A 23,475-nucleotide genomic window follows, 5' to 3' on the forward strand; every position below is an offset into this window, starting at 1 on the left:
CCTGGAGCGGACAGAGCTCTGGAGGACGAGGTGGAAACAACAACAACAATAACCGCAACAACAACAACAACAACAGCAACCGCAACAACAACAACAACAACAACAACAAGAGGGGAAAGCCTTATGGAAAGCTGAATTGCACATCTTTGGAACAAGCGGAAGAGTCGGATCAAACAGTCTTAGGTACGCTAAGCATTCTTACTCATCCTGGCAAAGTATTATTTGATACTGGAGCAACCACATCGCTTCTTGCATTCGAGTTTGTGGAAAAATTCGTGCTTAGATGTTCTAAGTTAGAAACCCCTATAACTGTTCTATCCGCGGGGGGGGGGGGGGGACGATCTTAGTAACCCACGTGAAAGAAGCACAAGTCCTAACCATATGTGACGGTGTGTATTTCGCGGACCTATTCATCATACCCATGAAGGACATATCAGTCATCCTAGGTATGGATTGGTTGACAGAAAATGGAGCGGTGATTAACTGTGGAGACAAAACAGTATCACTTCGCAACTCCATCGGAGGTCGAATAGTGTTCCAAGGAGATAAGTACAGTGAGTTGGAGATCGGATTGGAACTAAATAGCCTGAAGGAGGTGAGAATTGAAGATATTCCTGTAGTGAATGAGTTTAAGGATGTATTTCCTAAAGAACTACCGGGAATGCCACCCGATAGAGAGATAGAATTCACAATCGATCTGATTCCAGGCACAGCACCAATAGCACAACCACCATATAAGATGGGGCCAAAGGAATTAGTGGAACTGAAAGCTCAGATTGATGAGTTAGAACAAAAGGGATTCATTCAAGAAAGTGTATCACCATGGGGTACACCAGTTATTTTTGTGGATAAAAGAGATGGAGGAAAGAGAATGTGTGGAGATTACAGAAATTTGAACAATGTAACTATCAAGAACAAGTATCCTTTACCTAGAATTCAAGACCTTTTTGATCAAGTTCAAGGAGAGGGAGTCTTCTCAAAGATAGATTTAAGGTCAGGATACCATCAAATCAAGATCAAGAAGGAGGATGTACCAAAAACAGCGTTCGTATCAAGGTATGGACACCATGAATACTTGGTTGTACCATTTGGACTAACAAATGCACCAGCAATTTTCATGAATTTGATGAACAAGATATTCATGAAGTACTTGGACAAGTTTGTGATAGTGTTCATAGATGATATTCTAATCTATTCCAAAGATAAAGAAGAACATGCCAAGCATTTGAAGATAGTTCTGCAAACTTTGAGGGAACATCAGCTATATGCAAAGTTTAGCAAGTGCAAATTTTGGTTGGATAGTGTTGAGCTTCTTGGACATGTCATAACCAAAGAAGGCATAGCGGTGAATCCAAGCAAGGTTCAGTCCGTATTGGAATGGAAATCACCTAAAAATGCTAAGGAGATACGAGGATTTCTTGGTATGGCAGGCTATTATCGGAGATTCATAGAGGGATTTTCGAAGATTGCAGGACCAATGACCAAGTTACTCAAGAAAAATACTCCATTTGTGTGGGTGATGAGTGTGAAGCCAGCTTCCAAACACTCAAAGATAAGTTAACCACAGCACCAGTGTTAGCAGTTCCTGAACCTGGAAAGGATTACACGGTGTATTGTGATGCTTCCAAGAATGGACTTGGATGTGTTCTTATGCAAGATCGGAAGGTGATAGCTTATGGATCAAGACAGTTGAAACCCCATGAACACAACTACCCAGTACATGATCTAGAGTTAGCGGCAGTTGTGTATGCTCTGAAGAGTTGGTGACAATTTCTATATGGATCCAAGTGTGAGTTATACACCGATCACAAAAGTTTGAAATATTTCTTCACTCAGAAGGAATTAAACATGAGACAGAAGAGATGGTTAGAGTTGATTAAGGATTACGACCTTAAGATCAACTATACACCAGGCAAGGCTAATGTAGTAGCAGATGCCCTAAGTAGGAAGAGTACGGAGAATCAACCTACGGAATGGGAGATTCCAAAGGAACTTCGGAAAGAGCTAGAGGAGGCTCAGATTTTGTTTATTCAAGGTGATGATAAGGGAAGTATAGCAACCATGAGGATTATGGATGAGATGTATTCAGATTTGAAATATGAGATTATCCGGAAGCAAGCGGATGATTTGTTCATACAAGAGGAAATCAAGAGGATTGGTGAAGGAAGACCATCGGAATTCCATCTAGGGGATTTTGATTCACTATACTTCCAGAAAAGGATCTGTGTACCAGATGATCCAGAAGTGAAGTCAATCATATTAAAGGAAGCACATGAAACCCTTTATTCCATACATCCAGGAAGTACTAAGATGTATATGGATTTGAAGGAGATGTTCTGGTGGAACAACATGAAAAGAGAAATAGCACAATATGTCTTGGAATGTCATACATGTCAACGAGTGAAGGCAGAACATCAGAGTCCTGCGGGATTACTCAAACCACTAGAGATACCGGAGTGGAAATGGGATGAAATCGGAATGGATTTTGTTACTGGTCTACCGATGACTAGTAAGAAGAAGGATATGATATGGGTAATAGTGGACAGGCTTACCAAGAGTGCTCATTTCATAGCCGTAAACACAAAGGATACTGCCGCAAAGCTTGTGGATATATCTGTGAAAGAGATTGTGAGTAAGCATGGAGTACCAAAGAAGATAGTTTCAGATAGAGGTTCAATTTTCACATCAGCATTGGAAACGACTACAAGAAGCTTTGGGATCCAAATTGGATTTGATGAGCATATCATCCACAAACCGGAGGACAAACCGAAAGAACCAATCAGATACTTGAGGACATGCTTAGAGCCTGTGCTCTGAACTTTGGAGGCTCATGGGAGGACCATTTACCTCTAGCGGAGTTCTCATATAACAACAGTTATCAAAGTAGCATCCAGATTGCACCGTACGAAGCATTGTACGGAAGAAAGTGTCGATCACCAATTTGTTGGTTTGAAACCGGAGAAAACAAGGAGTTTACACCGGACTACATCAATGAGAGACAAGACGTCATCGAGGTGATCCGGGATAGACTCAAAATAGCTCAGAGTCGTCAGAAGAGTTACGCCGACTTAAAGAGAAGAGATTGGGAACCGAAAGTGGGAGACATGGTTTATTTAAAGGTTAGCCCAATGAAAGGACTTAAGTGGTTCGGAGTGAAAGAAAAGTTAAGTCCTCGATATATTGGACCATTTAAGATACTCAGTCAGAATCGAGGAACAGCTTTTGAGTTGGAGTTACCGGCACAACTAAGTCAAGTTCATAATGTGTTTCATGTTTCACAACTCAGAAAGTGTTTGAAAGCACCGGATGATCCTATCACATATGAAGAAATAGAATTGCAATCTGACCTAACTTATGTGGAAAGACCGGAAAAGATCTTAGAAGTACAATGGAAGAAGTTAAGAAACAGAGCAATCAAATACTGCAAAGTTCAATGGCAACATCATCCTGAGCGAGAAGCAACTTGGGAGACGGAAGAAGAATTAAGGAAGTCTTACCCCGAGATGTTCAGGTACCAATCTTAACTTCGGGACGAAGTTTCGTTAAGGGGAGGCTGTAATAACCCAGAACATAGGAACAACGAAGGGTAGATTTAGAAATGGGATGTGCATTTCATCGCAAAACGGGGGAAATTTTCGCGCCTTATTGCAACTAAACCTAAGAGGGATCGAGGTTCTCTCTCATTTTGCACTTAGGGTTAGGCAATGTGAGTTAGGGAAATTTCGACATGATCTCTTTTGTAACTTGTTACTTTGGGGAATGTTTGCATTTGATAAGTGTTAAACAATTAACTATAAACATCACACCATATAAACATTGAATTTAGAATTCAAACACAAGATATAAAATTCAAATCACTTTGAATTTCAAAGTGAATATCAAATAATATTTCATCAAGAATATAAATATTATATAATACAAAGCTCATAAACCAAAACTTGAGCTTTATTGATCATCAACACAGAATACATAGTCTTTACAATATTTTTGATACAAGAATTGATGTATAATAATAAACAGAAATGAAAAAGGAAAATTACAAGATTTTCCTAAACTAAAACCTAGAATAAATGCTTGAAGGACATCTTCTGGTCATACTCAACTTCAAAACCTGCAAAACAAATCACAAGTGCTAGACAGGATATTAAGTGTTAGAAATTCAGTTTGGACAGAGTGAAAAACATCACAGAAATTCAGTTTGGACAGTGAACAGCATCACCGCACACTTGTGCTTGTCCAAAACACAGACGAAGAGGATAGGATCAGGCAGACCAAACCTGAGCAGCCACAGAGGGCTCAAGTTTCACCATAGCAAGGTTGTTGCTAGGCAAGCAACAGCAAGGCAAGGCAAAGGATGAGTCATAAAGTAAATGAGCCTGTGTGTCATGGCCAGGGATGAAGTAGAGGCCATATAAATAGCACACAAACCCTAGAACTATGTCAGTCGACCACATTTGCAAATCATCAGGTAAGGGTGAAGCAAGAACAAGCACAGTTCATCCAGTTCATAACCAAGAACAGAAACCAACACAACCAACTTAGCCACCAGGAATCATGGTGACCTGAGAAGATCAACCAGAGATTGGAGGTGAAGGGCTGAGTACAGAAACCCCAAGTCTGCGTCAACCAAATATTTCACACTAGGAGCTGGAACAAGGTATACCAAATACACAGACAGATCCAATGGATCTGATCCATCACATATGCATAAAATAAGAATGGGATGAGCAGATGCTCATATGGGTAGATCATCACTTGGTTTTCACCAAGGATTACTGCCAGTCAAAAGCTACTAAAAATAGAAAGCATCTAGGTACAGATCTTGTACACAGAAACTAGCACACATGCACAGATGCACACCATAGCCAGATCACATGCACAGATAGCACCAGTAGATGAATTGCAAGGATTAGCAGCTAAGACTACACAGTAAATCCTAAGCTATGAACCATCAGTAAACCCTAGATTTTCATCAGGCAAGCATATTAGCATTCATCTCAAGGATGATTCCCAAATATGCAAGCAAAGGTTGAGTAGCCACAAGATCCAACTATTTTGGTGAGCAACCAATCAGGAGCAAGGCCACTGAGGTCACATCACACTTAGCATCAACTAAAATGAAGCCAAACATAGCACATCATTATCCAGGAATGGATTCAGATTCAATTGCTTGCCAGATAATCATGAACAGCTAAGTCATTTGCAAGCAAATCATTTAAATCATTACTGCATAAGCAGTTCATCATAATTTAATTAATACAAGCATGAATTTATCACAGATCCATGCTTGGCACTGACAGTAGCACACTATTAAGCAACACAATTTACTCACTGCACCATAACCACTGGAGCAAGTCCAGTAGCTTAAGTAAGCAACAGCATAGTGATGCTTGAGCATCAGTATCACAAAGGAAATTGAATCACTTAGCCACAGTATTAATCAGTAAGCCATTACTGACATTGAATTGATCAAATGGATCAATTGCAGCAAGCCAAGCTACACAGGGAAGTTAGCCAACAAGCAAGGAATGATCCAATGGATCATTGGCTTGCATAGATAGCATGAAGCGAGATCACGGGCACCAGCGGCACACACACAAGTGTCAGCGATGCATCACAAATACACCTAGACAAGCAAGCATGATATACCGGTAAGCACAAGCAAGTCATAACCAAGCATAGCATGGCATAGTTAGCTTTTGAGCAAGCACGGTAGAGCATGGCAAGTACAAAGAGCATGCTAGGAGCAGCGAGAGAAGCAAGCACGGCATGAATAGCAAGCAAAGCGGCATGTGCCGGTACCGATAAATGGTAATTGGGTCATGAGCTTGCGGTAAACGAAGCACGGGAAAATTGCGCAGCAATAGCATGGCTGCGTGATCACGGGATCACCGAGAGAGCAACGAGCATGAGGAGGAAGAAGAACAGTGGCAAGGGAGGCGCACAGAAGAGAAGGAGGAGATGCAACACTTACTTGCGCCTGGAAGCAGAAGCTAGGGCATGGCGAGGCAGTGCTCGCGCGGCCCTAACAGCTGCGAGTCCAGGGTAGGCGCCGACGTTACGCCGGCGAACCCAAACACGAACCCAGCACCACCGTAGCAGAAGCACCTGAGGCGACAGCACGAGTACTGCGAGCAGCACCCGCGCCAGGTCAACCCAGGAGCACACCCATCGTCGGCAAGGACGAGCGCTCGCCGGAGTTCGTCGAAGCGAATCTCCGCGAGATCCAGAACGGAGGCGATTCGCCAGGAGAGGAAGAGAAGGGGAAAACTACGCGGACAGATCGATAGATCTGCACGCGGTGGTTCTAGTTCGGTAGGTGGCTACGGCGGAGGAGCACGGCGATGGCCGGAGCGAGGCGGCGGCCATGGCGGCGACGCCATCGCCAGAGCGTCGCGAGAGGTTAGGGTTAGAGGTGGACGAGAGAGAGAGAGGGCCGAGTGAGTGAGAGCGGTGGGCCGTTCTGCGCCACCGAGCCACTATGGGGCAAGCCTTAGTGGGCTGTCCCATGGGCTTAGGTCATTGGGCTGGGCCCAATAAGGTCCAGGGGGGTATTTTAGTCTTTTAACATTTAATAAAAAGCCAGAACTTTACCAAATTTTAATAAATCAAATACAACTCTAAAAATCCATTAAAAATTGGATTAATGAATGAAAAATAAATCTTAACAAGAATAAAATATGAATGGAATTTATAAATCAAATTCAAAATTATGAATTTTAAGAATTTAAATAATAACTTGGAATTTAAAATTATTATTTCCTTGTAATTAAAATTCAAGGAAAAATCTCAAATAAGTTCAAATACTTATTTTCAAACATTTCAAAATGAAATTCTAATATTCCAAGTCATTTCTATTGCAAAGGGTATTTTTCCAAGAAAAATACTATATTCCTTTTTATTCCAAAAAAACTATAGAGGTAACTCAATAATTTCAAATTATTTTTGGAATGATTAACGAAATCATCAAGTAAAATAGTTTTACTTTGAATTGTGTACTTTGTGTGAATTACAATGATTTATACTTTTAAATCAATTGTAAATTACTGTCGAAGACATAAATCTTAAACGCAACCCTAAATTGATATAACTCAGCGGGGTAAAGGGATCCAACATAAAATAATACATCCATGATTGCATTATTTGGATTTTATAACATTGTACTTACCAGACAATGATGCTTCTTACAGAACCCGAGGTCCAGGTTCCATTAACTGCATTGACCTGCACTATCTCGCAGTCCACAGGCAAGTTCACCCTTGCTCATGTCAACTTGAGTATTTTCTACTACTTTAATGCAAAGCTATATACTTATCATTCCTGCATCGCAAATGAAATGTTACTTTCCAACTATGAATATGACTATGTGGCTGGCAATGGAACCATGGTATGTGTTGATATGGTGGAGGTTCCATTGCAATGGGTTATATCACCCTAGGATTAATTACCAATGCCATCCAGTGATTCTAGCGCCGTACAAATCGCGTTGACCATGAGATCTATAATGGCTCTGGGGAAGCCAGCCGTATCTTTTCCCTTCTGCACGCCAACGGATTGGTAGAGCCGGTGGGGTGTTGGAGGCACTTCCGCAATAGGTTGGGATATCCTTTTAAATCCCCATCCATTAGTGATGATAAGCTCTACCATCTATGAAGGATTGTCCGGAGTACACCGTGAGTAAAGCCGTATTATCGGGGGAAGTCTACTGGGGGTGTACGGTTGGACAAAAGGGTGGGTTTGCAGTCGCGGAGAAGGCGGTGTGGGCTTGGATCTTTATACCTGGCCTCACACCAAAGGAAGTGTGAACGGGGGCAAGTCCCTGCGGATGGCAAAAAGGGTGAGATCTCTTGTGGGAAAAGTAACGCACCTCTGCAGAGTGTATCGAATTGTGGCTGTCACTCCTTGTTCCGGGAAGGGAACTGCGAACGCGGCAGGAAAGGAACTCCACGAAGTTCTAGTCAACCTGTGAAGACTGACGGGCATAGTTTTCATAATAAAAGCAACCTTTTGAAGAAATGATTGCAAAACATGGATTGACCTGCGATTTCCTGATCAATGGTCGTAGCTAGTGTATCAAACACCTTTTTACTCTTTTAGAACTTGCTGAGTACCCCTGTACTCACTTTCTTTCGACACCCTTGCTAGACTGTGATCCGGAAGTGGAGGCCATCAACGATGGAGCACCAGAAGGAAGTTACGAGCTGGTCTACGAAGAACCTGATCTTACCGGCGGAGTGGAAGGCGTAGACTATGGGATAGTCTACGGACCAGATGACACGGAGGTGGAGGAGTAGTGACATACCCTAGCATCATAGAGCCGAGCAACGTAGAACTTACCTAAATAAGTTGTTGAGCTCTCTTTATATTTTTTATGAGTTGTAATCGTACTTAAGTAGTATCTTAGGGTGTTCTCATAGGACCTGTGAGAATACCAACTTGTTAAGAAAATGTTTGTAATAAAGTATGGAGTGTTATGACCTGCAATGTTTCTGTTGTACCACTCTGAGGGATATGGCAAATTGTGAAGAAGTCCCTTCGCAAAGATCATATCAACGACTTGTATACTACAACATGCAGTGGTATGCTGGGTCACCGCAGGCAGTTCGGGCAATATTCTCGAAATTGGACGAAATCAGCGCCAAACATCTTATTTTTCCCGGAAGCATCCAGAACACCGAAGGAGAGTCGGAGAGGGGCCAGGGGGCCACCACACAACATGGTGGCGCGGCCCCAGGCCTGGCCGCGCCGGCCTACTATGAGGGGGGCCCAGGCACCCTCCGACTCCGTCTCTTCGCCTATATAAGCCCTTTCGACCTAAAAACGCGATACCAATTGACGAAACTCCAGAAAGACTCCAGGGGCGCCGCCGCCATCGCGAAACTCCAATTCGGGGGACAGAAGTCTTTGTTCCGGCACCCTGCCGGGACGGGGAAGTGCCCCCGGAAGCCATCTCCATCAACGCCACCGCCTCCATCATGCTCCGTGAGTAGTTCCCCCATGGACTACGGGTTCTAGCAGTAGCTAGTTGGTACTCTCTCTCCCATGTACTTCAATACAATGATCTCATGAGCTGCCTTACATGATTGAGATTCATCTGATGTAATCGGTGTTGTGTTTGTTGAGTTCCGATGGATGATACATTATGATTAGTCTATCTATAAAGTTTGTGAAGTTATTGTTGTTGCAATCTTGTTATGCTTAATGCTTGTCACTAGGGCCCGAGTGGCATGATCTTAGATTTAAGCTCTATACTTATTGCTTAGATTGTATCTACAAGTTGTATGCACATGTCTATGTCCGGAACCGAAAGCCCCAAAGTGACAGAAATTGGGACAACTGGAGGGGAAGGCGTAGGTATGAGGATCACATGTTTTCACGGAGTGTTAATGCTTTGCTCCGGTACTCTATTAAAAGGAGTACCTTAATATCCAGTAGATTCCCTAGAGGCCCGGCTGCCACCGGCTGGTAGGACAAAAGATATTGTGCAAGTTTCTCATTGCGAGCACGTACGACTATATATGGAAAACATGCCTACATGATTAATGAATTGATGTTCTTTCTTAATGCTTTATCAATCCTATCAATTGCCCAACTGTAATTTGTTCACCCAACACTTGTCACTTGTTATTGGAGAGTTACCACTAGTGTAGATCGCCGGGAACCCCGGTCCATCTCTCATTATCATATACTCGTTCTATATGTCATTGGAAGTAGTATCAACTATTTTCTGGTGCCATCACCTCTGTGTTATTGCTACCGCTGCTGTGTTACTGTTACTATTGCTCTCATATTACTGCTACTTTCACATCACCCCTGTTACTAGTGCTTTTCCAGGTGCAGCTGAATTGACAACTCAGTTGTTAAGGCTTATAAGTATTCTTTACCTCCCCTTGTGTCGAATCAATAAATTTGGGTTTTACTTCCCTCGAAGACTGCTGCGATCCCCTATACTTGTGGGTTATCACCGCCATCATCACGCTGATCCAACTCCAGATATAGGCTTTCACCCGGAGACATCAACCAGTTCGGAGAAAGAGCGGAGGAAGCGTGGACACACCTCGACGACGCCTCCAAGGAGGAGAATGACACCCACGGGAACCGTTGTCGCTGGCACCGACCAAAGATGGGCAAAACTTTTCGTCCGTATCGCCGCACACCTCCTTCTCCATCCACCGAAATGGGGCAAGCGTCCACGTTGTTCACACCGCTGCCACCACAACACCTCATCATCATGGCCAAAGTGTCGGAGAACACCCGCGACCCGCACAGACGTGAGCACACCCTTTCCTCCTCCGACACGGCCGAGCACCTCCTCTATCTTCCACCTCCTGCAGGTCAAGGGTTTGTCGCGCCGCAGCTGTCACACTTCGGATAACTACGAAATGGCAAGGGCCGAAAGACCCAGATCGGGTACTGTTGGACCTAGATCTGGCCCGCATCTCCACAACCATAGCTGACGGCCCTAGCTCCTGTGCAACCTCCACCGCCTCCAGAAGCCTTCGCCTACGGCTGTGGCGCCACCAGAACCTCCTCCCGAGCCCGGGAAGGCCCGTGCCGCTACCAGCGAACCGCACTACCGCTGGGATGCCGCTTGGTACCCTCACTGAGCGCCGGCCTCCACCGCTCTAGCTCCGCTCTAAGGCACTCCGCCATGACCAGCAACAACCCAGCTCCATCTCCCGTCGTGCGCCGCCGCAACACACCGCCTCCAGCGCCGCCCGATGACGTCCGCAGCCGCGCGACATTGGCCCGTCTGGACGCGCACTCCCTCCTCCATGCCGCCTTCGACGATCAGGGGGGGTGCCACCACCGTCGGTGGCGGCAGCGGCCGGGGGAGGTTGAGGAAGGTGGCAGCTGGCTAGGTTAGGGTTTCAGCCCCCAAGGTCGCCGGAGAGCGGTTGTGTCGAACAATCTAGTCACTGTTGGTTTTAGAGTTTTAGTTAGAAGTGTTATGTCATTCAGTTAGCGAGTCAGCTATATTTCAGGTTCTAGATAGGATTGTTGTCTAGGTCATTGATCCGATCTGTAAGCTGCTACTGATCAGCTCGGACGTGGGATGACACGTCCATCATGGGCATCGTGTAATCTGTTATGTGTTCTTGTTTCTTCGGAGAGAAAGAGTGAGATCGAGAGAGCGAGAGCCATGCCACATGCCCATCGGCCTCGACGAGGAGCGGTAGCCGATTCACGACATGAGAAGGCCAAGATAAGATACCATGAAATTATAAAAAAAAAAAAGCTTTCACAATTTTATTTATTTTTCAGTATGTCTGTTAAGGCTCTGCAATTTCTTGGTTTCTCGTGGAAGTGCCCACCAATATAGTGTGACTATTCGTGTTTGATCCACGCGTGATCGAATTACGAGCAGAGGTGCTAGGGAAAAAAGGGCGTGTGCCTGGCAATTTGCCACGCTGGATTTTTTTTCTTAAAATGACAATCACCGTATGCTTGAAGATCCGACGGCTCCCGATACGTTCGATCCGTGGGACTAAAAATTTCAAATTTGCTCAACATAAATTTTCTTAAGTTATAGTGCTTAGATGCTTGATAAACACGTGGATCCCTCATTTACCGCTGCTTGCGGTTTTTAATGAAATTTTTTCTTTTTCTTTTCTTTTCATGAAAGCAAGGTATCATGAGATTATAAAAAAACAGCAATGTACCATGATTCGTTTCACACTTTTATTTATTTTTCTTATGTTAAGGCTTTGCAATTTCATGGTTTCTCGCGGAAGTGCCCACCAATATAGCGTGACAATGTGCGTGTCTGGTCCTCGTGCGGCCGAACTACAAGCGATCCAGAGACTGGCAATTTGCCACGCCGCAGTTTTTTTTTTTTTTTGAAAAAAACACCAACCGCCAACCACCGTACGTTTGAAGATCCGACACTCCCGATACATTTCATCCATGGGACATAAAATTCCAATATTGCTCAACATAAATTTTCTAAAGTTCTTTTTTTCGAGAAATCCACCGATCTATTAATAATCATCAACAAATAGTACAAATAGCCCAAAAAGTAAAGAAAATTACAAATTGGTACTCGGACCACCTACTGACGACTACATGCACTAGCACGAGGCGATGGCGCACTGCTGTCCTCGCCCCTCCATCGCTGGTGTCAGGCAAAATCTGTCGTAGTAGAGCTTGTTGTAGTAGACAGACGGGAAGTCGTCGTGCTACGGTCCCAAAGGACCATCGCACCAGAGCAGCAACCATCGCCAGTAATGACAACCGTAGATCGGAAGAGATTGACATGAAACTACACCACCAAACACGAAAACCGACTGGATCCCAGGAGATCCGACGGGCACACAACTCCACGTGCCCTCCGTCAGCGCTAGATGCACTACCGGAGTGAGGATAGAGCGAGGAGGACCTTATTCTGACTTCAAATATAGCTGCCGCCTCACCATCCCAAAAAAGAGAAAAACAAACTAAATTAAGCACGGAAACTTCCCCGCCGGCGAAGGACCTTGGTCCGCCGGACCTCCAAGGCCCCAAGGCCAACGGAGGCGGAGCGGACCAGCGGTATCACCGGCGAGGAGGACGAAACCCTAGATGGGTTTTGTGGCTTTTCCGCCGCCTCCTGGTTGATAAACACATGGATCCCTCAGTTCCCGCTGGTTGAGGTTTTTTAATGGAAGTCTTTCTTTTCTTTTCTTGAAAGCGCGGCTTTTTTTCTTAGACAAAAATGCTGATTGCGTTTCCATCTCAGGGCGGTGTGACCGTCATTCATTCACTTAAGCCTTTGTTTTCTTGGTGTTTTTTTTTTTGCGGGACAATAAAGTCCTTGTTAAGAATGTGATGTGCTAACTCTTTGACTTGGAGCATGTATTCTGAAATGATGCAGTCTAACAAGTGTTCTCTATTTCCATTGATTGGCTTGGTGCTCTGCATTGGCATCCACGGACAGTAAGCACAAGCAAGACAAAAACTTACTGCCCGATAGAAATAAGAAAACAGCAAATTACAGCTATATCTAGTTCGCATTAATGGTTCTGAAAGATTGATATGATCGGATTGTCCATATTATTACTGTCGAAAATTCTTAGGTCGTGGTTAATTCTTATACAACAGAACTGGCACTCTTTTTTGGAGAAGAATACCGCCCCGATTTTCAACTCTCAAAAATACAGCGAAGAAATCCATCATATAGTATCGACAAGGGATTCCTCTCTGGACGAAAAACAAACTAAACTAATGAGCACAGAAATGTTCGCTGCACTCGATACAACTCTGAATTCATACCGAAATGTTCAGATTCAAGAACAACAACAGGTACTACTAATTTTGTTTCACCGTTGAATCCTATACTCGGAAGAAATACCGAAATGTCATGCATGATCGATCCGTAGAACGCTAAAGATCCTGTTCTACCACGGCACCCAACCCTTCCACCTCTCCTCAACCTCACTAGCCTTGGACCTCTCGTCAACCTGCTTCGGCCGTCCATCTCCAATGACGCCGATAGGCCGTCGCACCTTCTCCACGGGCAGTGCGGTGCAGATCGCAGGCCCGGTCTTCGTGCATGGGTTAGTCCTCATCGCGACGCCGGCGTGCTTAGTTGGACCGGTGCTGATCCTCATCGTAGGCTTGCAAGGTGGAGGGCGTAGGAACACTGGACACGCGAACGTATCCAGCAACACGAGCACCTGCGCGCCTCCCTTGGCGAGGCGTGGGTCGGCGCAAGCCCCCGCCACGTACTCGCATATCTTCTCCCTTGCCGCCACCACCGCGCCGTGGTCGAACGGGTGCTCCACGAGGGGGAGCACATCCTCGGCGAGAGCCCGTTCCACGCACTCCAGGATGCGAAGCTTCCGCGCCTGCTGCCTCCTGACCATGATGTCCTTGGCCACCTTCTGTACGATCCTGCCTCGGCCGATGGGAAAGTATCGGCGGATGATCACCCTGACATCCACCATCAACGCAGGCGGAAGTGCCGAGTCGCGTCGGCCACGTTGGCCAGACGGCTGGAAGAAGGCGGCGAGCTGAAGACGGTTGGAGAGACGAACCGCCGGGCCGCTGCCGGGGAGACGCTTTTCCATCGCGCTGCGTGCTGTTCCGATCGATCGAGCCTTAATTTGCTATATATATTGCTAGATCAAGCGAGGGAAACCCAAGACTAATGCATAGGAGAGCGCTGGAGGATGTATATGTGGATGGCCATCCACCGAGTCCGACTACTGCTCTCGTCTGAATTGTGATTCTTGCCGCGCGCCCAAGGCGTGTATGGATGTTGTAGGTTGTTTTCGGAAGGTAACGGAAGTAGAATTCGACTCGGGATCGAAATCGGCCTGGTTTACCATATGTTGTGAAGTGTGAACTGTGATTCTTCCCGCCAAAAAAGCGTCAATCGTTGTTAAAGTTGTTTTTGGAAGGTACGGGAAAAATAATTCGACTCGGGATCGGTATCGGTTTGTTTTTCCTACCAAAAATATTGGCAACGTGCTTTTTTTTATTCCCAATTGCTAAAAAGTGCTTGGATTCGTTTCTGGGCCGTTGGATTCGCGCTGGACGGGCGAATTGCACGCGGGTCTGGCTACCGAAAAGCACCTGGATCCGGACCGAAACCCACCTTGACCCATACCGTTTCCCTAATTTTTTTGTCGTCTTCCTTCTGGATTCGGAGACACCGTCTCCTCGCCGAAGAGTTCGCCTCCCATTTCGCTTCCGTCCTCTTCTCTCCGTCGCGATCCCACGATTCATCTCGCGCTAGGGTTTCTGCTGGCTGCGATTTTCGGTGGCGGAGCGCGGCGAATCTCGCAGCTGGCGGGGGCCGGCGATCTCGGACGCTGCGAGGAGGAATTTCTCGCCGTAGGGAAGGTTTTGCTCGTTGGCTCAGTGTGAGTCACGCATTAGTGCGGCAAGCTCTGCGTCGGGGAGTGAGGCTTTCCCGTCGGGGTTTGACGACGATTTCGGCGGGAGAGGTCTAGCCGTTCCACTTGTCGACGCGAAGCGCGGCCACTCCGGTAGCCGGGCGTCGAGATCCGCGGCGGTGAGCGCGGCGGTGGTGATCAATGAGGCGGGGATCTAGGTGCGGTCGTCGGCGGGGTGCGCGGTCACCAAGTTTTCGGCGATTTGAGGTAGTTTCTAGCGAAAATCCCTGCAAATTTTGGTTGCTGTTCATCCAATTTAGTTTCTGTTTGTCAAATCCCCTGCAATATAGTTCGTTATGTATGTTGTTGTGGAGCAATTCGAGCCAAGTATGAACTATTTTTCGTGGGGATTTTTCCTGGGAAGCTGCTGTGTGTGTTTTATGTGCTGGTTGTAGTAATTTGATTACATAGTTGTGGTTTTATTTTTGTTGCTCGAATTACTGTTTATGTGCTAGTAGTGTTTGATGCAGTGCTGCAAAAATCCTAGTAACTGCTACCAGATATATATGTGTGGTAGTCCCTGGTTTTTATAGGTCTACTCTGTCGAAACTGGGGGGCGGGTACTACTTTGTAATATCCCAGGTTTAGAGGCTATAAAATGAGAGAACACCACAGTGTGCATTGCATTCATGCATAGAAAATCCGGGGAATTTTCGCGCTTTCAAATAAAACTTACCACAGTAACTGAAGTTTCACTTGACTTGCTGGAATTGAAGTAGATCATCAAGTCAAGTGCTATAAACTTCACTGTGATCTTTGTTAAAACCTTGTTTTGGGTAGAGATGATTTGATCTATGGATTAGATCAAATGGAATTATATTTACAACAACACATTCTTTAAGAATCAAATCCTAACTTAATAATACTTAAAAGTTAGCAACTACCTTTGTGTGTAATTTAATTCACTTCTAAATAAGGTAAACCTCAGGGTTTAAAGTGCATAAAAGCCACACATTCTTATTTAAATCATAACTTATTAAATATATGAAATATCATAAAACTAAATCCATTTACATTACCAATTATAGTTCAAACTATATGAATAAAATTAACTATGAGTATTTTGAAACTCATATGATCATGCCTTGGTGAAATCAAACACCAACTATCCAAATTTGAGGAATAACCTTCAACCTTGATCTTTTGATCAATATTATAATGAAATCCAATCCAATATTATATAGTGAGTCATCAACAATAATAAAACCATCCACAAGATATTTAGTAACAAATGCCACTTGGCTATCTAAAAATAAATCATATGAGAGGATAATGATCATGCCACATGTGATAAAAATATCTACATGACTTGCTTTCCAAGTTATGCCACCTCATGCTCAAAGGATTGCTATGGAGGAGGGCATGACAACCAAGCACCTTACTCATCAAAACAACACAAGAGTCACCACCTATGTGTCATGATGCTAGAGCTTGCCCAAGCCTATAAATAGAGCCACACCCTTCATCCATTTGCTCATCAAGTACCATGATACATGGGAACAAATACATAGAGCCACTCCATGTGAATTAGCTAGGATCAAGATGAAGAAGCTAGGAGGTGGAGGCATACCACAAGATGCAGGTTTATCAGATTTCGTGAAGAACAAGCTACAGAATATTGCAAGGTAGAATCCCTAGGCAAACCATATCTTTAGAGGATCATATCATCATATCTTGAGTAGGACCTTAGGCTATTACAAGACATTTAGAAGTGAGAGAGATTATAGATGCTAACCATAGCCATGTCTATCCTAGAGAATTTTAGAGTAGTATTACATCTTACTTGTTTAAATCAACCTTTAATCTTGTAGATGAGAGCCATGTTCCATTAGTGAAACATAACCAAAGCTTATGCTCATATTCTAATCCTAGTTGTGTATCACATTGGTGATCACTACTTAAACCCTAAACTACATTTGAATTCCAACCCATGGATTAACTTGGATTATAATTAGAACCCTGCCATACCTCATGCCTATTTATACTTCAATTTAGTGAAGCTTATGCAAAACCCTAAACCTTTCAAGTAGAATTCACACCACATAGAATACTAGGTCCTAACTTGTGTATCATGGATCACAAGTATAAAACAATCCATATACACTCGGTCTATAAATAGGGGTGAAAGCACCGCCAAGCATTATTTGATCTCATCCACTCCTCCAGATCTTCTCTATCCCTCTCTAGCTCTCAATTCCATCCGCGCCAGTACGCCGGAGCCGAGGAAGAACACGGCGGTACAGGCCACCCCAGCCTCAGGCGCGTGGTCGAGGAGAAGCGCCTGGCGCCGTAGATCATCTGGGAGGAAGGAATCGTGCTGAATCTTCCTCAAGCCGGCTAGTTTCATCGATCCCTTCCGCAGCACATCGCCGGTAATGGCGAAATTGAGCTCGTCTCCGACCACCAACGTCGTCGTCGACCACACCTTGAGCTTCACGGTGAGATTCCGCATCTTTAGAGCCCACTTTCGTTTCCTGGCATCAACCGTAGCCATATTTCGATATCTCGCCGGAGTAAACCGCCGCGGAAGGAGGTCGTCGTCGCTGCTCCGGTGATCCCCTGAGTAGGGCGACCACGCCATCTTGTTCAGTGAATCAAGGCGAGTCGGAAACCTTCAGTAGCCCATCCCGGGAAGCCACAAATCGGCGGCGCCACCGTGCCCTGGCCGCCGGCGGTTAAACGCCGGTGCGGTCAACAGCCCCAGTCCACTTTGACCAGTCGTTGCCTGCGTGGCATCCCAACGTGGCAGTAGCCCCACATGTCTGTCTCTCAGACTAGAAACGAACCGGTACGTTTAGTATTTCGTTTTTATTTCAAATTCCAGAAAATGCTGAAACTTTGTAAAATCATACAAAATTCATTTCAACTCAGAAAATGATAAATGATATATCAAAATTCTCACAAAAATAAACTCTATTCAAATAAACTATAAAACAAAAATGTGTGTCAAAATAAAAATCCATTTATTTTTAACCTTATTAATTATACCATTTCATTTATTTAAAATACAATTTGAATTCAATAATTAGTGAAGTTTCAAAATTAAATTTTAACTATTCAGTAACTAAGTAAAATGTTAAGATTAATTTTATTTATCATATTTTCATTAACTTAATTATTAGTGGTAATTCATAAACCCTAATTTGCTAATTACTATTTTCTATTTTCTTTAAATAGTAATAACTCAAGAAAATATTAAAAGTCAATATTATTTTAATAGCTCAACAATTATGTACTTAAGCAATTTTAGTTAACAAGTCATTATTTTAAAACCTAACAATAATTAGGAAACCCTGATTTCTAATTAAACCCTAACTAGTAATTATTTTAATTCTTAAACCTCTAAAAATTAATAGCATGTTAAAATTATTAATAACTTTATTTCAAGTACCTAATCAACATTAATTTAAGTACCAAGTATTACTTTAAGAATTGGATCATATTGTAGAAACCCTAGTTCTAATATTAATAAGAATCCTGATCTCATTATTCCATGTGTTCATCCATAGTAGTTGCAAACCTAAAACCCTAGGGGTTTAGCCATGTGATCATAGCCACCTCAACTTGATTTGTAGAACCTTAATAAGTAACCAATGAATGTATGTTTATGATCCACCAACATAAAACCAATTCACGTGAGCTTGTCATATCAGGTCTCATTTTTGAATAAACCTGGTATAAACCACTAGTGTCACCTAGGTATAAACCTAACTTGTTAATTGGATTAGTACCATTGATCACCACTACTATTTACCACACCATGAGAATCAACCTCAATCATCAAACCCTAGTAGAACCATAATGATAAACCCTAGTACCAATCTTGTGTAGTAATACACATCACATGCTCCTATTCCCCTGAACCCTATTCAGGAAGTGATAAACCATCTAGTTTAGAAGCCATTAATCATTACTTAGTAAAGCAAATGTGAAACCATAGTAAGCCCTAATAGCTAATTTATAGAACCATCTTAAATAACCATCCTTTGATATGATGCTTAGAATAAACCATAGCAATAAACTTACCAATACTTGCTATATAGAAACCCCAATCCAAATTAAGAACCAACTAGTTCCTATTAGTGAACTAAATGAATCCAATAGTAAACCCTAGAAAGCCATAACACCTATGTATAGTAGTTCATATTCTTATTTAACCTGTTCTTCAACAGTTATTCTTTTGAAGTACAAATGTTAGTCAAACCATAGAAGCCATAGTTCTTATTTGAAATACTCAATATTTCTTAAACAACATGTTCTTCAAAAGTTATTCTTTTGAAGTATAGTATAAGTAATCATCAACCATGTTCTATAGAACTTAAAAATTGACAACAGTTCTTTACATATTATTCCACCACTATTCTTTATGTGTATAATTGTTATAATGTCTTATATCACTTGATTACGATGCTAATATAACCAAACCCTAATAAGAACCTTGTTTGAGAACCATTGTAAAAGTGCAACCAACCCTAAAGAAATCTTTACAACTCATACATCCTAAATCATCGAGGTTAGGTTACGCTCGGGACGATTGCATCTCATACTATGCATTATAGCATCTTTGCCAGTTCTTTAAACATTGTCCTTACCGGACGATGATGGTATTTCAGAATTTGGAGTTATCACGTATCGAAGCTTTTGCCTGCATAATCTTGCAGTCAAGAAAGGCAAGTTCATCGCTTGCTCATGTCATTTGATTATTTGTATCAAACTATATGCAAAGTACTATACTTATCACTCATGCATTGAAAAGCAAAGTATTATTTTACAATTATGAATATGACTATGTGGTGGGCAATGGAACCATGGTATGTGTTGATATGGTGGAGGTTCCATTGCATGGGTTATATCACCCTAGGATTAATTACCAATGCCGTCCAGTGATTCTAGCGCCGTACATATCGCGTTATCCATAAGATCTATAATGGCTCTGGGGAAGTCAGCTGTATCTTTTCCCTTCTGCACGCCAACGGATCGGAGAGCCGGTGGGGTGCTGGAGGCACTGCCGCAATAGGTTGGGAAATCCTTTTAAATCCCCATCCATTAGTGATGATAAGCTCTACGATCTATGATGGATTGTCCGGAGTACACCATGAGTAAAGCCGTATTATCGGGGGAAGTCTACTGGAGGTGTACGGTTGGACAAAAGGGTGGGTTTGCAGGGTCGCGGAGAAGGCAGTGATTGGCTTGGATCTTATACTGGGCCTCACACCAAAGGAAGTGTGGACGAGCTGAGGACATACTCTCAGCCGGCAACATGGTTAAGATCTCTTGTGGGGTAAAGTAACGCACCTCTGCAGAGGGTATCAAGAATTGTGACTGTCACTCCCTGTTCCGGGAAGGGAACTGCGAACGCGGCAGGAAAGGAACTCCACGAAGTTCTAGTCAACCTGTGAAGACTGACGGGCATAGTTTTCAGAATAAAATAAACCTTTTGAAGAAATGATTACAAAAACTTGCATTGGCCTATGACTTTCTGGTCTATGGCTGTAGCTAGTGCATGATACACCTATTTCCTAATATGAACTTGCTGAGTACGCTCGTACTCATTCTATCCCATTTGAACCCCCTTCTTAGATCAAGGCACCGAAGGAGAAACTACCGTGGAACTCGAAGACAAAGGAGTCAACTGCAACAAGATGAAGAATCCAATCAAAGAAGTCAATGGAGTCAACTTCTGCATCAGCTATAATGGAAACCTAGACTAGTAATAGAAGGGAACCTTTCCCTAATCATAGCACCTAAGTAGCTAGAATTCTATAGCAAGCCAAGTAGCTCTTAAACTTGAGTTAGCAACAAGTTAGACTACGAGTCGTTCTTCTGGAGCTTTATTTGAAGTTTTACCTCACTGTAAAGTAGGAGGCTGTGTGGATCTTATGTAAACAGCTCGTGTGTACTTCTATAGACATACCTTGGACTCGCATATGTTTCTGTTGTACCACTCTGAGAGATGTAATATGAGTGGAACGGTGTTTCACTTGTGTTATGTCACCGACTTGTGTACTACACCATGCAGTGGTACGCTGGGTCACCGCAGCTGGTATCAGAGCAAATGCTTTGACCCTAGGATTAAAACCCTTTAAAGGAGACCTATAGGTTTGGTAGTGTCTATAGGAAGTGTTTTAGCTAAGCCAACTATGCTAAACCAACCATTCTTTTGACTTGAGATGGGTATTCACTTGAGAATAATCCTGACACACTTGAGTCAATCTTTCTTATCTATCTTTCTTAAGTAAAGTTAGTTAGTTATCTGGCTTCATTCCAAATAATTAGAACACCATTGGAGCTTAAGATAATTGGTGGTAGTAGACCACAGTTGGTATACAACACATGGTAGTCCAAAGAGAGGATACAACCATAAGGAAGATATCCTATTGGAAGAAGTATACCAATATAAGTATTGTTAAGTAAGAGTCATTAAAAACACTAAGATGAATGATGTTAAGTGAGGAATATAAGATATATAAGGTAGTATATGTCTATGATGAGTCAATCATATGAGGTAAGGAAGAGTGATAGGAGTTACATGAGTCTACTTTCAATAATAAACTAGGAGCTCATATATGATTCACTTGGGAATCATGGTATGATGGAGTAGAACATCATAAGTTAGTTAACAGAAGTATGATGAGGAGTAGGATTTAAGGAATAGTTCGAAAGCTTAGGCCTTAAAATCCTGGAAACTGTGTCAAGAATGTTAGAACCATAGTCCTTAATTTAAAGAAGGCTTATTTAGAGCATATCACATAGAGAAATCCTAGAGTTATAGGTGGTATATTCTAAACAATCATGTGTTTAGAGTAGACATGTTAGAACTAATTGTATTATAGGAAGTAGTCCTCAATAGCACATACATATGGTAGCCTATTTTGTTAGTACTTCCAAAGAAAACTAGGTTAACTTCAACTATCCCAGGCCATTTTGTTTCAAGTTTGTCTTATTGCAAATGTGCAATTAAGATAAATGTTGAGACAAATAGTAGAAATTCACGTATTGTGCTAAGTATCACAACCTAAACCTATCTTATGTGGTGTTATATACTACACATCTGATCCTGATGTTTAGGGATGTCTTACCCAATTATTATATTCACGCATATAAGGATGTGTATTATAAACACAAAGCTGAATCTTCTTGGATTTTCTTGAATCTTCATTGATTGACTAGATCCATACATGAAGTTTGACTTTGATATGCAAATGCATGTTGCAATATCAAGCTCTTACTTGAGGTTATAGGTCTAGAGGGTAAAGGTATTCGTGTAAGGAAGTGACGAATTATGAAGATTTTTGGAAGACAAGATGAAGGTTCACTAAAAGAAGGAAGTGAAGTTGTGGGAAGCAACCACAACAATCTGAAGGAAGGACCAATTAAAACTCACTTTTATCCTTAACTAAGGAGTACTTCAACATGGAAGTATCATGAAAGTGAGAAAAGTGGTGAATATGGAGCAGCAGGAGTGGAACCATATTGATTCTGGAAGAAGGGAATGCAAGTGAAGTCACTTACAATACTATTTTCATAGTGTCAACAAGTGGTTTTCTTGCAAAACAAACCCTGGAAGAAGGAAAATAGACAAGTGAAGTCGCAGCTGGTATAATAAGACCGCAGCTGATATAGGATAATCATGAAAAAAAAGGTATGTGAAGTGAGGTATATCTTAACTAAAAATATGTAAGTAGCCATAGCAGGTAGATAGATGTTGACTAGATCAATAACATAGCCACAGCTGGTATCCAATAAGTCACATCTGGTACTAGGTAGTCTGCAGCTGGTACCAGATAGCCACAGCCTGAACATTTCTTTACCCTAAAAGAAAGGGGGATTCCGCAGCTAGTATTTCACAGCTGGTATCTCGTAGTTGGTAAATATTTAGTTGGAGGATTCACATCGGATACCCACAACTGTGTGGATACACCACAAAGAATTCTTCGTGAGACTCTAGAAAAGTATAAACCTAAACCAGACTTAAACCAACTACCTAACCTTGGAGTTTAATGATTAGAAGAAAGGAAGTTTGAAGATCATTAGTAAACTCCAAGGGGGAGAGGAAGGCTGAAGGAGAAGTACTAAGATATTATGGTAGAGTGATAGATGAAGAAGAAGGTCCGAACTGAGAGGAAGTCCGATCTTATTTTTATAAGGTTGTTGGGAACTACCCATATAATAGTACTCTCAGGAGGTTGTCAGACCAGAAGCCGAGATTCATATCTCGAGGAAGTAAGGGTTAGACCTTAACTTGAGTGGGTAATTGTAATTACTCGAAACCAAGAGGACTCAAGTAAGTCTAAGATAATGAAGTTGGATGAAGAAGATGTCGAAGGACATGCAAAGCTTAAGAAGGCTTAAGACCGAAGGAGTTTGACCATACCAAAACATAAGCCTATTAGAAAGATTCCTTTCATGGAACCTAAAGAAACCAAAAGGAAGATAACTAGCATAAACTAGAAGCCATGATTGGATGGACTAAATGAGTCTAATCCATTCGTAGGACTAGAGAACCAGGACCATGCCTATTGTAAATACCTTACTAAGTACCATCACTTTCATTATGGTAGTAAGGGACAACAATACCTTACTTTAAACAAATCCG

Source organism: Lolium perenne, chromosome 4, assembly GCF_019359855.2.
Source record: "Lolium perenne isolate Kyuss_39 chromosome 4, Kyuss_2.0, whole genome shotgun sequence".
Lineage (NCBI taxonomy): Eukaryota > Viridiplantae > Streptophyta > Magnoliopsida > Poales > Poaceae > Lolium > Lolium perenne.